This window comes from Tenrec ecaudatus, chromosome X (genome assembly GCF_050624435.1).
Source record: "Tenrec ecaudatus isolate mTenEca1 chromosome X, mTenEca1.hap1, whole genome shotgun sequence".
NCBI classification, from domain to species: Eukaryota; Metazoa; Chordata; class Mammalia; order Afrosoricida; family Tenrecidae; genus Tenrec; species Tenrec ecaudatus.
The window spans coordinates 38,771,186-38,787,368 of record NC_134548.1 but is presented as its reverse complement, the minus strand read 5'-3'; the positions used below and the strand labels follow the sequence as shown (position 1 = coordinate 38,787,368).

At 41.8% G+C, this 16,183-nt stretch overlaps 1 pseudogene; it reads right to left on the bottom strand.

Moving 5' to 3' along the window:
* Positions 1-512: 512 nt before the first annotated feature.
* On the bottom strand, positions 513-15,482 carry LOC142433273 (mitochondrial glutathione transporter SLC25A39 pseudogene; annotated as a pseudogene).
* Between the last annotated feature and the right edge of the window lie 701 nt (positions 15,483-16,183).

Genomic DNA, 16,183 nt, shown 5'->3' with positions numbered 1-16,183 from the left:
CTCTCTCACCGCACACCAATCCTCACCAACCCCCCCTTGCTCATCCACCCTATCACTTCTTGTCTCAAAACTAATGTCCTTCGGGGTCACTGTGTTTGCCAAACAGGTGCTGAGTTTAGAGAGGGAGGTGAGAGGTGGCATTATAAAGACCTCAAGAAAAAAGTCCTCTCAAAGGGATGGATCGATGAAGGGAAGAAAGCGGCCCATCCGTGTGACTGGTTCCAAGAGACAGAAGAGAATTCCAATCAAGAGAGGAAAGGACCCTAAACCAGAAGTAAACTCTACCACTTCTGGCAATGGCCAGGGTGGGAAATAATTCCAGAATAAATCAAATAACTCATCACTGAAAAATAGTCACGTTCATGTTTGTGTGCGTATGGGTGTATTTTCTGATGAGTGTAGGTAGGGAAGAAATGGTGGGGGGCGGGCAGGGCTGAAGAGTGGGAGATGGGATCCCTGCCGGGCTTCTCCTTCCCTCAGTGCAGAGGATAAGGCACTTGCCTCAGTCTCCTTCAGCACACAGCCCATCCTTGGAGATGGAGACATCTTTTGACTTTCAAGGACCTGACAACTGTTGCTGCTTGAGCTTCTAGAAGAATCATTTTTGTCAAACTCATGTAAGAGCTTATGATAATGAAACAGGAGGGAGTGGCCTTGATGATCCCAGTCAGGAAGCCTGCAAAGAGCCCCTTGGTGCCAGATTCCTCCAGGATTCTCCTCCTCTTCTGCAGCAGCAGCCAGGTAAAGTCCACCCGTAGTGGCTTCATTCCCAGAGCCTCCATTGAGACCATGGTGACAGACCACTCACTGAGTGTTCACCACGTTGAAGGGCAGGGCCTGGGTTGCTGCCATCATCCCAGAGGGGCATCCAGGCACAAAGCCAAAGCCCGTGGGTGGATGTATGATCCTTTGTCCTGGGCCCACTAAGGCAGATCTTAATCACCTTATAGTTGAACCAATATAAGTTCTGAGATGGGCATATCCAGCAGGGCAATGGGCCCCAAGTCTACCCACAGAGGGAGTGCCAGCCACTATGAACCACTGGGGACTGCATAGAGGCGCCCAGCTCCTGATAGGACACCTGTTGCACCTGTAGCTTCATCCTGACCAGCTCCAAGGTGTTGAACACTGTCAGGGTGCCCAAGTATGCCAGGGTGCCAGCACACAGAGGGAGGTTTGGAGTTGGTCACAGTTGGTGAATTTGATGGCAGTGCTTGGAACCATCATCAACAGTGTGACTGGAAGGACGCTCCACATGGTACTAGTGATCTTGTCCACTCATCGTGTCCCTCAAAATCGTGTTGGATCCTGAAACTAGGGGATGCGGTGTGCACAATATGGGCACCGGCACTGGGCTCCCAGGGCACCATTGAGGTACAGGAGACACATGGGAAATTTTGTGTAGGAGATGCTCCAGAGTCTAGAGGGTGGCTTTAGTTCAGTGGCCACTGAGGTGCCCTGGGACTGCAAACACACCTTCACCATGTCCAGGGGCATGCGGAAGAGTTGACCACTGGTGCAGTACCCGAGGCCACCATTTGTTGGAAAATGCTAAGGACCCCGATTCCTGGTCAGTCCTCCTGTAATCTCAATCCTGACTCTAGAGTGGTGCTTGTGGTGCTCGCCATCCAGAACAGGGCAGGCCAATAAGGGCACCAAAGCTGGCTGGTGCAGGGTCCATGAGCTCAATGTTCTGTTGTTTATTTGATCCTCTGTCCCAAACCCAACTCACCGCCATTGATTTGATGCCAACTCAGAGCAGCTAACACAGGACAGGGTAGACCCACCCTTGTGACTGTAGCTCTTTAGAGGCGTAGACAGCCTGGTCTTTCTCCGTATAGAGAGAGATCTTCACAAAGCAAAATTCACAAGGTAGATGATCTTTCCAAGTTAAGGTAAGCTACTATTTAGTTTTAAGACTTCATGGGATAATTTGTTTTAAGGTTCAAATATTATATGGAGGTAATCATTTCAGGGGTTCATATAGCCTCCATGGCTTCAGAAATTGTGAATTTCATGAGAATTTGAAATTTCATTGTTTAATTTCGCTCTTTTGTTCAGAATGTTCAGTAAAGTCGGGCAAGCCCTGGGAAACTTTTCTGGTTTCCCGCATAAGAATGCAGCTGTTCACGAGGCAGTTGGCCACACATTCAAACTGCATGGTTCTTTATTGTGTTATTTTATCAAGGAACATTGACCTTGAGAAATGTATGTATATTTTTCATATGAATCCTTTATTGTGCATGTGGTTTGTGAATATGTTCTTCCCTGTGTACCCAATCCCTTCATTCCCTCTTCAGAGTTCTTTCCAATACAAAATTTTTCCTCTTTATCCAGTTAAATTAATCAATTTTGTATGCGTGTGAATCATGCTTTTGTGTGAAGTCTAGGACTCGTTTGCCACCAATTTTACTCCTTTGTTATTTTCTAAGAGTTGTAGACATAATCATTGTGACCTAATTTGAATTAATTTTCCCATAGGCCGAGTTTAAGTTGATGTTTATGTTTCCCTATGGATGTCCAATTACTATAATATCATATGTTGAAAAAGATATTCTTCCATTGGACTGCTATGGTTCCCATGTCAAAAATAAGTTGAACATATTTGCACTGGTCAACTTGTGAGAAAGTTATTCTGCTCTATATTTGTATATGTACATCTCCAACGTAACATTGGCCAGAGAGTTTCCTCCATTGTTTTTCCTTTGCAAAAGTGTGCCAGCCATTGTAAACCTTTTCAGTTTTTATAGATATTTTAGAATAAACGTGTCTATATCTATAAAAATATCCTTGTTGAGATTTTGATAGACATGGCTTTAAAACATTAGATAATTTGGGGGAAGGGGGTGTCTTGACATCTTTGGTATGCTGAGTGAAATAGTTAAAGTTTAACGTGCCAACCTGGCCGATAAACACATGTGGTACTAATTGAAGGGTGTGGAGATAAATGCCTCCGTGAGCTCGGATTTCTAGCCCTCGGTCTCTTGCATTCTGATGGTCTGATCAGGGTGGAGCTGCCTTAGCCAGTTCCCTGCTTCAGCTGTTAAGGCTCACTTCCTGCAAGACATTCCTGAGGAGAAGCCACCTGGACCTACACTGATGCAGCCCTGGGTGGTGGAGCATCCTTGTGGAGACCTCTTCCAGGGCTGAGATACTTACAGGTTCGCTGATTTGACTTTATTCCTGCAGTCGGGAACATTGTGTGTGTTTTGTGAATGTAGGAGGACTGTATGGATTGGTGACAGACATATGGGCTAATTTGGACTTGTGGGCTTGGATAGCACTGGGTTGGGATGTTTTCTTGATGTCCACTTAACCTTTATATAAAACTCTCTCTTATACTTGAGTTTCTGTGGATTTGATACTCTAAAGTACCCAGACAAACACACTAAGTCTTCTAATCAATAAGCATGGCAATTTTCTCCATTCATTTAGGACAAGAGTTTCTTCATTTAGGATTCTGATTTTTTACATTAGCATATAATAATATACATAGTATTCATGTTTTACTAGGTTCATGGCTGTTTAATTTTCTCTGGAGCAACTAGAAATTATATTGTGCTTTAATTTCAACTTCCACATATTTATTGCTGCTATAGAGATATGATAGAGTTATGTAAGTTCAATTTTTGTATTTTGTATCCTGCAGCTTGACCAAATCCACTTATTAATTCTAACTTTAATTTTAGATCTCTTGGAATTTTCTGTTGACAATTAGGTTGCCCATAAATAGGGGCAGTTCTATAAGTGGACTTAAAAGTGTTCATAGAAAATTGAATTGAAATATCAGGAATTTTCCCAGCAACTTGTATTTTATTTATTTATTTTTTACTAGTCCTTGTATGGGAACCTCTTACAGATCACATAATATTCTATATTTCAATGACATCAATCAATATTGTATAATTGCTACCAAAATCATTTTCAAACCACTTACTTTCTTCTTGAGCTCCTTGATATCAGCTCTCCTTTATTCCCTCCTTCCCTCACTCTACTCCTCAGGAACCATTATAAGTATAATATATACCTTATCCACTGTATCCTTTCACATAAATTCTGTTGTTTTTCTACCCTCGAGTTGGTTTATACAGTCACCACTGCTATCAGCTTCCCCTTCCTCCCTTCCTACACCTCCTCATCCCTACCCTCAGCGAATCAGTACTCTTGTTACCTTTCATGCACTGAACAATCTTAATTATACAAACTTACATATGCAGATCTAACAAGATTACTTTGGTAAATCAAAGACCATAATTGAAAATAGTAAAGAACTAGACCTTAGTTTTGTGTTACATCAGTGCTATACCACACCCTGGATATATCATTGCTTCCATGTTGCCCATCTGTGAGGGACTGTCCAATGGTCTTATATTTGGGTTTTGTCCACGCTCCTGCACTTTAATTTGACTGCTTATTTCTGAACTTCTGATACTTATTCCCGTGGACACCTCAGGATCACACATGCTGGTGTGCTTCATCCATGTGGGCTTTGTTGCTTCCTTGCTAGATGTACGCTTGCTCAACTTCAAGCATTTAAGACTCCAGACACTATAATATTTTTAAATCATGTTATTATGGGTTCATACAACTCTGATCACAATCCATACATATATCAATTTTGCACAATTATACATTCATTGCCCTCATCATTCTCAAAACATTTGCTCTCCACCTATCAGCTCCTCATTTTCCCCTCCTCCCTGCTCCCCCTTCCCTAGTGAACCCTTGATAATTTATCAATTATTATTCTGTCATATCTTTCCGAGTCCGGTGCCTCTAGACATTATACTTTTTAATAGCTGGGCACCATAAGCTTTTTTCACCACAGTTGTTTTTACATCCCATTTTGTCTCCAGCAATTGTGTTGGGAGCACATAAAATGCCACATCATTAGATCAAACCATTGTTGAACTCGGGTATGTGCCAACGTTTATCTGATACCTTTTTATATTTTCATATATATAAATATAAAAAATACACCTATATTTATACATTTGCATACATAATACGTACAGATATCTCTCTAAATGTTTTTTTCTTATTTTTCTTTGTTTATTTCCTCTACCCTACTATCATGTTTACCCATTCATCTCTCAGTAATTCCTCTTAGATACAAACCCATAGATAAAGACAACCAAAGAAACTATACACCCCTCACAATCATTTTTAGAACCCTTATTAATCCCCTTTCCATATAATTATTGGCTAACTATTCACCTACCCTCTTCTCCACCACTCCTATGTCCCCCCATAACCATTGGTCCTATCACTGCCTCTTTGGAATTGCCTATTCTCCCTATCATGTATAGATGGACACCAAATTAAAAAAAAAACATGGAAAAGGCCATCCAATAGTCCCAAGTCTAAGAAGGAACTTTCCTCAGAATATATGGATATATCTCTGTTAATTAGTTAGAGGGTCATGCTACAATATATAACATGCATTTTTAGTCCAGTACTTGTTATTTCAGGGTTACATAAACTGGGACCCACTTATATAATGATACATATACCCTTTCAGTCTTCAGCATCGGTGTCTGAAACCTGCATGTCCTAAAGTTCCACATCGTTATTCTTGTAGTCAGAGATTCAGTGGTCTAGGGCAGTGGTTATCAACCTTCCTAATAATTCGACCCTTTAATACAGTTTCTTATGTTGTGGTGATTTCCAACCATAAAATTATTTTTGTTGCTTCTTTATAACTGTAATTTTGCTACAGTTATAAATTAGGTGATCCCTTGTGAAAGGGCCGTTCGACCTCCAAAGGGGTGTTGACCCACAGGTTGAGAACCGCTGGTCTAGAGCCTCATCCCTTCACATCTTTAGTCTTTCAGAGTGGCCTGTTTGTGAGTGACCCCAACCAGTACAAATGTGGTGCCAAGTGCTGCCCCCAAGTCAAACGTCCACAACCGAGATTCCTGAGGTACTTTGTGGACCACCTCCAAGGAGGAAGAGAAAAGGTTCTCAGAATTCTCATGAGTAGGCCATGGCTACAAGGAGGGAAACTCAGGTTGTGACCTGACTGACAGGTTAATCTCTACCCCTTTACTTGTAATACTCTCAAGTTGACATGAGGTTATATAAATACCATTGTATATAAGTTATGTATCATACAATTCAGTGGTTGAAATATATTAAAAAGTATTGTGTAATCATCACCACAAATTTGAAACATATTCCTCATTTTTGTCCTCATTATTAGCTCCCCGTTTCCCCCAAACATCCCTAGACATTACCCTAGAAATGCTGAATGCAGTTACTTTGTCCATAGATTAACTATTCCGGATTCTATATAAATAAAAACATGCCCCCAAATAAAGTTAAAAACCAAGAAAAATGAGAGGCTGGCCCCAATCCCAACTACATAAACACCTGCCCCTTCCCCCAGATGAATTTATTCAGAGAACAGCACTAAAGCTGCAGCTCCAGGAGAGGGACATATCTGATCAGAGCGCACAGGAGCAAATGAAAGGGGGGGGGGGGGAGAGAGTGGAAGACATCCTAGCCCACAAAGCCTTGCAGTCGATATTCCCCTTCAGAGCAGCCAATTCAGAGAGAAGACCATACGGCAGGCCCAACAATGAGACAAGGCATCTCTCACTGACTCATAGCCCTACAGAGGACAACACTAGATACACACTGTGGGAATTCCACCTAATCTGATCCCACCACTCATAGGCAAAACACTAAGGGTGTGGAGCAGAACAGCAAGGGGAACAGAGTAATGAAGTTGAGATGTTTTGTTTTTTGTCATTGGCTTTTTGTTGTTGCTTTGTTTTCTTTTCTTGCTAGATGTTTCTCTGACTTGTTTTTGTGCATGTTATTATCTCCACAGGCCTGTGTAAATAAGATACACTGGATGAACAATCTGGAGGAGAAAGCAAAGTTACCCAAAGTTTCAGGAGACATGGGAGAGGGGAAGGGGGGGAGGAAAGGAAAGGGTTTTAACAAACCCAGGGACCAGGGAACAACAAGTGATTCAAATTGGTGGTGAGGAGGGTGTAACCAAGAGGAATTACTGAAATCAAAATGAAAGCTGAATATGACTGTAGGACAAGAGGAAGGTCAAGAAGTAGAGGAAAGAGCTAGGAGGCAAAGGGTATTTAAAGAGGTCTAAATAAAGGCATGTACATATGTAAATATATTTATATATTAGGATATGGAAATAGATCTATGTGCATATATGTATAGGTTTAGTATTAAGGTAGCAGATGGACATTGGGCCTCCATTCAATTACTCCCTCAATGCAACAATTTGTTCTATAAAATTGGCATTCATGATCCTTACCTTCCTGACACAATCGCTGAAGACAAAGTGCGTGCATAAGCATCTGTGGTGAAGAAATCTTATGGCTCCTGGCTATCAAAAGATATAGCATCTTGGGTTTTAAAGGTTTGTAGGTAAACAAGTGACCATGTAGCTCAGAAGCAACAATGCCCACATAGAAGAAGCACACTAGACTGTGTGATGCCTAGGTGTCAAGGGGATCAGGTATCAGGCATCATCAGAACAAAAAAAAATCATATTATTGTAAATAAGGGGAGTGCGGAGTGGAGACCCAAAGCCCATCCAAAGACATTTGGACATCCCCATACGGAAGGGTCTCGGGGAGGGGATGAGCCAGTCAGAGTGCCATGTAACAATGATGAAACATCCTTTCCTCTAGTTCTTAAATGTTTCCTTCCCCTTCCTCACTCATGATCCCAATTCTACCTTACAAACTTTTCTAGACCAGGTGATTTCCATTGGTACAGAGAGTAAATGGAAACACAGGGAATCCAGGACTGATGATCCCCTGAGGACCAGTGGTGTGAGTGGCCACAATGCAGTGTCGAGGGAGAGTGGGGTAGAAAGGGAAAACCCATTATGGGGATCGATATATAACCTCCTCCCTGGGGGATGGACAACAGAGAAGTGGGTAAAGGGAGATGTCGGACACTGTAAGATATGACAAAATAATAGTTTATAAGTTATCAAAGGTTCATGAGGGTGGGGGGAGTGGGGAAGGAGGGGGAAAAATGAGGAGCTGATGCCTGGGCATATAGGAAGAACAAGTGTTTTGAGAATGATGAGGGTAACGAAAGTACAAATGTGCTTTCAACAACTGATGTATATATGGATTGTGATAAGAGTTGTGTAAGCCCCCAATAAAATGATTTTTTTAAAAGAGAGAAAACAAGAATGATGAGGGCAACAAATGCACTAATGTGCTTGATATACAGTGAATATATGTATGGATTGTGATAAAAGTTGTATATGACCCCAATAAAATGATTCTTAAAAATTAATAAATAAAATGATGGTGGTTCCAATGAAAACAATAACACCCCCCCAAAATAACAAAATAAAATGTCAAAAAACTAAACAGAAAAGAAGGCAGAAAATAATAAAACTAGAACAAATTATAATGTGTCAAATGGAGAACAAAAAAGTGGTTAAATTTTCACTTAACTACATCTGCATTATTCATTTTCCAATGCACTCTGATAGCAAGGCTGATTTGAATCACTGATCCACGGCCAGAAGGCATTCACCAGAGGCTAAATCCACATGGGGACACTACAAATGGATTTGGGCTTTCACTGTCATCCGCAGTTTTCTGCAAAACAAGTGGTCAGGATTTAAGCTCTAAAACAGTTCCCTCCTACAGATATGGATTATGTTATTGACAATTATGTTATTGGATCACACAGGCTGGTGGGCTGCTTCCGTGTGGATTTCACTGACACATCACTTAGATGGCTGCTTATTTTCAGAAAAGCCTTTAAGCCAGGCCCCATCTGATTACTTATGCGTTAGAATAGCACTCATATCTGCAGTGAGATGAGAATTTTTTATTAAAACTTACATTGGGGGCTCTAAATTTCTTATCACAATCCATACATTCATCCATTGTGTCAGCCACATTTGTACATATGTTGACATCATCCTTTTCAAAGCATTTTCTTTCTACTGGAGCCATTGATATCAGCTCCTCGTGTTTCCCTCTCTCCCCCACACTCCCTCCCTCATGAACCCTTGATAAATTATAGATAACACTTTTCATATCTTATATCAGCCTCTGTCTCTCTTCACCCACTTTTCTATTTTCCATCCCCTTGCGGGGGTTTATATATCGATCCTTGTGATCAAGTTCCCCTTTCTGCCAACACCTTCCTTGGCCCAATATTTCCCGGCATTGTGTGGGGAGTGAAGCCCTTTAGATTTCAATCTTGGTCAGGAACCTTTTCCATTAGGGAGGGACCATGTCTTCTGAAAGGAGGGGAAAGCCCAGTTCAGAGGCTTACCACCAGTGAAACTCAAAGGTGTCAAAGTAGCACTTGAAATTGTATGTTTCATAAGACCAAACCTAAAAACAAACCCATTGTCATAGTGTCAATGCTGACTCATACCAATTCTGTAAGGCCTGGTAGAACTGGCCCTGTGGGTTTGAAACACTGTACTTCTTTGCTGAAGTAGAAAAACCTACTTTTCTCCCAAGGAGTGGCTGGTGCTTTCAAACTGCTGACCTCGCAGTGAGTCACTCCACCCATTATCCCACCCATTATCACTACACCATAAAGGCTCACTAAACTTAAACTTCTTGTATTTCACCTATTCTACCATTTTCTATCTCATAGTAACCACAGAGCCTCTACTCTTTCTATATTGTTTTTGTTAGGTGCAGGGGAGTCAGTTCTAACAAATAGTGACCTTATATACACCGGTATGAAACACTGCCCCGTCCTGCCTCATCCTTACAATTTTTGTTTTATCTGAGCCCATTGTTGCAACCAGTGTGTCAATCCATCTCATGGAAGGTCTTCCTCTAGTTAACTGCCCTTGGAATTTACCAAGCATGATGTCCTTCTCCAGGCACTGGTCTCCCTGAAAACATGTCCCGAAGTCATGAGATGAAGTCTCACTGTCCTTGCCTTTAAGGAGCATGCTGGCTGTACGGCTTCCAAGACAGATCTCTTTGTTCTTCCTTCTTCCATGGTACTTTCAACATTCTTCTCCAGCCCCACAATCCACGTGCAGAGATTGTCTTTGGTCCTCCTAATCCAGTGTCCACCTTTCACATGCTTTTGAGGCAATGGGAAATATGATGGCTTTGGACAGGCATACTTTAGTCCTCAAATCAACATCCTTGCTTTTTGATACTTTAAAGAAGTCTTGTGCAGCACACGTACCAATGAAACTGCTCTATCTCTGCCCTTTTGCTTCCATGAACATGAGTTGTGTATCTCAACAAGACAAAAGCCTTGGCAACTTCAATCTTTCCTACGTACACCAAGATGTTACCTAGTGGCCCAGTGGTGAGGTTTTGGGTTATCTTTACTTTGAATATCCATACTGAAGGTTGAAATCCTAATCTTCATCAGCAAGTACTTTAAGTGCTCCTTGACTTAAGCAAACAAGTTTGTGTCATCTGCATATCCAAGGGTGTTAAGAAGCCTTTCTCCAATCATGTTGTCACATTCTTATTCACATAAGACAGACTACCGTCAATGTAGTAGCACAATCGTGTTGGATTATCTTCAGCAAAATGTTGCTTTCACGTGAGATCAATATTATTCCATAATCCAAGCATTCTATTTGCCAACTTTCTTTGGAATGGACACAAATATTAATCTCTTCCAGTCACTTGGCCAAGAAGCTGTCTTCCATATTCCTCGGCATAAATGAGTGCATGCTTCTAGTGCTTCATCTGCTTCTTGAACCATTTTGATTGGTATTCTGTAAATTTCTGGTGACTTGTTAGTGGCCAATACTTTCAGTGCAGCTTGAACTTCTTCCTTCAGCACCACTGATTCTTGCTCATATGCTACCTCCTGAAATAGTGGAATTTCAACTGTTCTTTTTGGTACTGTGATGCTGGATTCTTTACGTTCTCTTTGATGTTCACTTTATCACTCAATATTTTCCCATAGAATATTTCAAGATGGCAGCTAGAATCTTTGAGTCTTTAATTATTCTTGAGCTCTTTTCAATTTAAAATATACCAAGTGTATTGTTCCTTTTTGTTTTTCTAATTCTTGGTTCCTGCACATTCCATTATCTTACTTGACTTTGTCTTCTTAAGCTGTCGTTTGATATTTTCTATTGAGCTGTTTGACTTCATCCTTTCTTCCATTGTTTTAGCTACTCAGGATTAAGAGCAAGTTTCAGAGTCTTTTCTAACAACCACTTCGGTCTTTCCTTTCTCTCCTATTTTTAATGATCTTTTGTTTTTTGTATGAATAATGTCTTTGAAGCCGACCCACATTTCATCAGGTCTTCTGTCATTAGTGTGCATTGCAGTTCATCTGCCCTTGAGAAGTTCTTAAAATCCAGATAGGATAGATTTAAGTTTGGTTGTGATTCCTGTGGATTTGTTTCCACTTTCTTCAGGTTTATCCTGAACTTACATATGAACAATTGACAGGCTATACCACAGTCTACCCCTGGCCTGGATTTTACTATTGATATTGAGTTATCCAATGTCTCTACACACAGAGGTAATCAATTTGCTTTTAGTGTATTGCTTCAAGAGAATCCATGTGAAGTTGCCTTTTGTGTTGTTAACAAAGGATATTTTTCTGAGAGAACCATTGATTTTGAAAATTTCTCTCATGCTATCTACAACTTCATTTCTATCATCAAGTCCACATTTTCCATCTTCAGTTCCTCCCTCTTTGTTTACAACTTTTGTGTTCCAATCACCAGTTCTTATCAATACACCTTGATTGTATGCTTGAACAATTTCAGATGAAATTGTTTAATTTCTTCACTACTCAATTTTGTGGTTGGTGCATAAATTTGAATAATAGTGGTACTGATTTTATTTATTTGAAGGCACATAGATATAATCGTACCACAGACAGCATTAGATTTCGTGATAGATTTTGCCATGTCCATTTTGATAATGAATGCCATCCCATTACTCTTGGTTGTGATATGCCGAACATAGTAAATCTGATTTTTTACAGATGGAATTTCTGTTTGGAAATGGCCCATTAGTGAGTCCCATTGTGATTCTCTAATATCCAGGATATTTATCCTTATGAATCCCATTTCATTTTTGACCCCTTTCACTTTTCCTTGATTCATACTTTGCACATTACAAGGTCTGATCAATAGCAGATTTTTGCAGCTGTTTCTCCTTTCTGTCATTTTTGTACCATCACAAAATACTAAAAGCTCCACTCCCACAGCCTTTATCTGGCTCATGTTACCATGATCAGCCACTCTCTGAGAAATCAGTTATTCAGTCACATTTTGTCTTACCTGTGACTGGCAGGGCCCATCCTCAGTCACTATCTCTGACAGTGTTCTTCTACTCATTAGGTCTTCAGTATCTGACAATGTTTCAAAGGTTTGCGTAGGTTTTCAGTAGCTCCCTCCTCCAAAATAAGGAGCTCAGTGCTTCTTCATTTTTTTTCTTAGTCTGAAAACACCCCTAAAACCGGTTCATTTTGGGTGACCCTGCTGGCATTTGAATGCCTGTGATAAAGCTTCAAGCATGACAGCAACACACAAGCTTCCTCAGTATGACAAACTGACATAGACTGGTGGAGCCAAAGAACTAGTGCACCATTTCTTAGTCTGTCCCATCAGCATTCAACTCAGCTCCCCTACAGTAGTCCACTCTCCACAGTCGGATCCACTGACTCTTCCATCTCAGGAGAACAATTTGTTTGCAAGCATGGAATCAACACCCAGCCTCCCTCTGGGGACTGATTGCTCTTCCTGGATGGTTACCTTCTGTATGGTCATCCAAGTGGCCTATGATGCTCCCAGATCAGAATTCTTTCAGTGAAAAGTAAATACTTGAGAAGTTCCAACTTGCCTAAGTTAATTATTTATGTAATCCTGCCTTACATGGGCAAGATGTTACTGTTCCATAATTTGCATATACATTACTATTCCTTTTAGACCCATATGAAATTGAGACTCATTGAAGTTGAATGATTTCCTTCAGGCCTGTACGCCTGACTCTTGATATCAATCCTAAGCACTTTGTTATAAAGAAAATAATTCATATTATACATTCATTCATTCTCTCAAAAAGTTTTACTGAATAACAACTGTATTCCAGGTTGTGTTCCTGGTACTTGATAAACACAACCGTGTGCGACCACAACCCCCACAGTGGTTACACTTCAGCATGAGGGCCCAGCCAGGAATAAGCAAATGAAGAAATGGCAGAGAGTATTAGGCTCCTTGAAGAGACACTGACAGCATAGCAGGCGCTGAGGGAACACACTCCATTTAGGTAGGGCCCTCAAAGAGATTTTCACTGAGGAATAAGAATAAAATGTGTTTGGGGGCAGAAGGACCAACAACCACAAAGACCCTAAGAGGGGATCATGGCAAGGCCCATGAGAAACAGCAAGGTGGCCAACAGGGCTGCAACCTGAGGTGCATCAGGCCACATACTGTGTCCCTCTTCTCACTCCCCTGCCCAGGCTTCTTCTGCACTTTCTGGCTCTACCTCATCAGTGGGCCCAAATGTAGTCATCGTGAGGATGGCACAGGATCACAATGTGTTTCACTCTGGTATGTACAGGATTTGCTATGAGTTGGAACTGACTCAGTGGAACCTAACCACCACAACATGTTTAGGCCAAGCACCCCCTTTGTCAGCATTTTATCAAGTAGCTGCTTTCACCTCCCACTTACTCTTCGACCTCCGTGGATAAGAAAAGATGCTGGTTCTCTTTCACTCGTCTTACAGATTTTCTATTGGAGAAGACAATAATAGAAGCCAACCATGAAGAGTTGTGCTCAATAAATTGAATAGCTTCAACATATAAAATATAGTAAATGGATTTAGCATGCCCAGAAATTGGAAGTATTCTGGTTAACCTTGAGGTGCCAGAAACACAAATTTAAAATTTTGAGAAAACAACATACATATGAATCTCCTCTAACAACACCCACCACCTAATCTTCCTTCACTGCCTCAGGAGGTACTTCAAAATCTTCCACTTCCCCTCATGTCATTCCTGCCTAGGAACTCTGGTGCAGGGCTAGGGAGTTCGGGGCTGCTCTTATTCTGCTGCCAAAAAGTGTTGGGCTAGATTCTTCCCTAGAAATGTGTTCCCAAGAGCCCTCAAGGAAGCCCATCTAAAAAGAGGAAAAGGTAAGCTAAGTGTACATGTACTGCACATGTATTATGTGCCAGATCCATTGCTGACTTTTGTGTGTGTATAAGGGCATCCATTTAAGGGAGGAAGGCAGGATTTTTACTTCCGTAATCAGTTACAGTCTTGAAAACTCACAGAGAGCAGTTCTATCCACTGTGTCTACAGAACCATTATGAGTTTGAATGGACTTGATGGCAGTAGGGTGAGGACATTTAACCCTCACAATCCTGTAATTATAGTATATCCACTGTAGAAATGCAAAACAATAGGGACCTAGAGGTTAACGTGCGAGTGGTTCTTCACCCCACTCCTGACGCGCACCAAGTTCAGATCTTGTATCTTGCGAGTGGTCCTTCACTCCACAGCTGACTGGCACCAGGCTCAGATCTTGCTCGCTCTGGAGCCCAGTACAAAGATACATAGGATTCAAAATGAGAATTTATCCTGAGACAGTCCGAGGCCACATTGAAATATGAATCATAACAATGGTGTGTTCCCTCTGTATCTTTTCTTACTGTCATCAGTCCTGGTTCATTTTATGTTTCACAAATGTGTCCTTTCTGACACCCCAGACCCTACCCAGCTCCTGTGAAGGAAGTTAAGTGAGCAGATGCCGTGAGGCTGTGTAGTTCACAGACACCACTTCAGAGCCATCCTGACCTCAGTGGCTTTGCATTCTCCTAGCCATGGGCTCAAATTCTGAGTCTTCCTCCTCTCCTTGACTTCCAGTATCCTTTAAAATGATCTCTTTAGAATGGATGAAGAGTGACCTTGCATTTTCTCAGGAGCTGGTGGCCTCAAATCTGGTCAGTTCAACATTCCAATTTCCACCTGGCTGATCTCTATTATAGGACAAATCTGAAACTATAAGCCTTGTTTTTTCTTGGAATAATGCTAAATTTGAGGCCCTGCTTCTCCACGTAAAATGGCATTTTATGTAGGGACACCCAAGAATTGCTTGTAAGGTCCTCCTGTAGCACAGTAAACTCAAGACAACACACCCACCCCAAAACTGAAGTCAAAACATGGTCCACTACAGCTCTGGAATTGGTTAGAAGATGCTCTGAAGGCCACAGAGCAAACAGAAAAAGTTTCTTCTGTGTACTCTAGTCACTTCTTCTCTCAATGCTCACTGTCAGTGATGCCTGCACCCCCAGGCCATTCAGGTATCAGGTCTGGCACTAAGGTGACCACTGCAGGCCAGGCCATGGACCATGATGGCAGCAAACTCACAGTGCACACAAGCAGTAGACACACAGGATGCTCTCACTGTCCATCAGGAAATAGGTGGCATCTAGCCCCATGGGGAGCAGAAGCCTTTCCCAAGTCTCACGGCTGATGTAGCCATGATCCATGGCCAGTGCCTCCATGGCCTGGCGGACGACTGTGGGGCCGGTTGTGATGGGAGGAAGCTGAGAGGGGTAGCACCACTGCTGCAGCCCAGCATGAGTCAGCCACCTGACTCCACGTTCGGTCAGATGTTTGAAAAAGAGACAGAAGCACTCAAATACTAGGAGGTTGTCCACATACCGCCAAACCTGCTTTTCACACTTTATTTAGGAGCAACTCAGTAATTCAGTAGCTAGGTTGTTGACACCACTTTCCCTGTCTTTCCCCATATCCTAATTAAGTGAGAGGGGAAGAAAGTTGAAGAAAGTCCTGGCATGATTTCGAGTGTGGTAACAACACAGACTCTGACACACAGACAGGAAACCAAAACAAAATCCCATAAACCCTTTTCACTGCCTCTGTTCGTGATATTTTCTTAGGGGCCAACCAGGCATGACTCAGCTTTACCAGCCTCCAAAGGAGTGGTGGAAATTTTGATAAGGACCTAGGTTGGCAGTAACATATTGACAGAGATTGGAAAGCCCAAACGCTTTGAGACCAAAACATCAAAATGATGAGTATGACCAATGTCATCTCTACTGAGCAAGGCCACGAGGCTCCTACAGAGTGAGAGATTGTAGGTGAAGAGCTGGCATTGTGTAAGCTCTTGTTCTTCCTCCTCCTGCCTCATGCAGCCATCTTGAATAATCTTACCCACTGCCAAAATCCACTTGCCATCATG